Source organism: Brassica oleracea, chromosome C8 (genome assembly GCF_000695525.1).
Source record: "Brassica oleracea var. oleracea cultivar TO1000 chromosome C8, BOL, whole genome shotgun sequence".
Taxonomy (NCBI): domain Eukaryota; kingdom Viridiplantae; phylum Streptophyta; class Magnoliopsida; order Brassicales; family Brassicaceae; genus Brassica; species Brassica oleracea.
The window spans coordinates 1,029,638-1,031,041 of record NC_027755.1 but is presented as its reverse complement, the minus strand read 5'-3'; the positions used below and the strand labels follow the sequence as shown (position 1 = coordinate 1,031,041).

The 1,404-nt window shown below is 42.5% G+C and overlaps 1 pseudogene; it reads left to right on the top strand.

The window, feature by feature from the left end:
- Positions 1-1,404, top strand: LOC106308375 (annotated as a pseudogene).

Sequence of the window (1,404 nt, the reverse complement as noted above, 5' to 3'; positions counted from 1 at the left end):
ATGTCACAACTTCTATTCCGTCTCTCCAAACTCTCTTACCGGAACAAGGATGTTTTTGTATGTAAAAGCTTCTCTTCTCTTCCCTATTGTTTAAGTTCTAATCTGGTTAGGGTTTGTAGGGGAACCCAGTTGAGTTTGTCTCTAGCTAGTTATTGCATCAAGGATTATAAGCTAGGCTTTAGAGTTAGCAAGATGAGTGTGTCGGTTCTGATCTCTAGAGTTTTAATTTGGCAGATACAGAAGAGCGTTCGTTTGTTTTCAACCAGCCCTTATTTGACAGTTTGCAGCGTTTGGGATGATGCTTTGCGTTTGGTAGAAGGTAACAGCCACTACGGAGGTATCATCCTGTTTGATCCGGCCAAGGAAGAGGTATTCAGAGTCCTGGAAAAAACAGTTCCACAAGAGCTATATAACTCGAGCTTGATGGGAGCTTCACAAGGATGGGGGTTTTTCTCTCAACAACGGTCCAATCATAACTCTGTAATGTATCAGCGACCTTTTTAATCCTCTGCCTTCCAAATCAAAGACCAAGATGATTCATCTGCCTCCGCTTACTAGTATGCTCTATGGTCAAACCAAAGTTGTCTGGAACGTGGCAATGTCCTCCTCTTCCCCTCATGAGGAAGATTGTGTGGTGGCTATCAAGTTCTTTGGTAGGCAACTGAGTATGTGCAAGCCTGGTCGTGACCACGCTTGGACTAACAGACTAATCCCTTTCGACTGCGCCGAAAACTCTAATCTCATGTATTCAAAGAAAGATCAAAGGTTTTATTTGCCTGCCCCTGGAAGCAACTACTTGTGCTCTTGGGATCTCCATAACAACGACCCTAAGTTCAATGAGTTGGTGTTTCATAACCTTCCCCAGTTGCCACGTTCTGCATGGGAGGCGTTAGATTCTTGTTTCAGGGAGGACCATTGGGTTGAGTCACCTTCCGGTCAAAGTTTCTTAGTCAGATGGTAAGGAATATAAAAAAAATATATATATATATATATATATATATATATATATATATATATAACATGTAGACAGAGATTTTGGTTAGTGCTATAACTCGGGGTGTGCGTGTGTGTGCATGCAGGTATTCAACTGTCCCTTCTCTACGAAGCAAAGACCCTATAGTGATGGTGTTTAGAGAGGAGGATCAAGTCACAGAAAAAGGAACAAGAAACATGTGTTACACCGAGGACATTGGAGATCTTTGCATCTTCCTTTCAAAGAGTGATCCTTTCTGCGTTGTGGCAAGCTCTTGCCCTGGTCTCAAGCCCAACTCTATCTACTTGATGGGCCGTCGCTTTGCTGTTTGTGATCTCACCACTGGAACTGTTAGTCATTTTGATGATCCCAACGATTTTCAAAAAAGGATTCCTTTCTTCCCTTTCTGGCTTCCTCCCTTTTCTAACTAG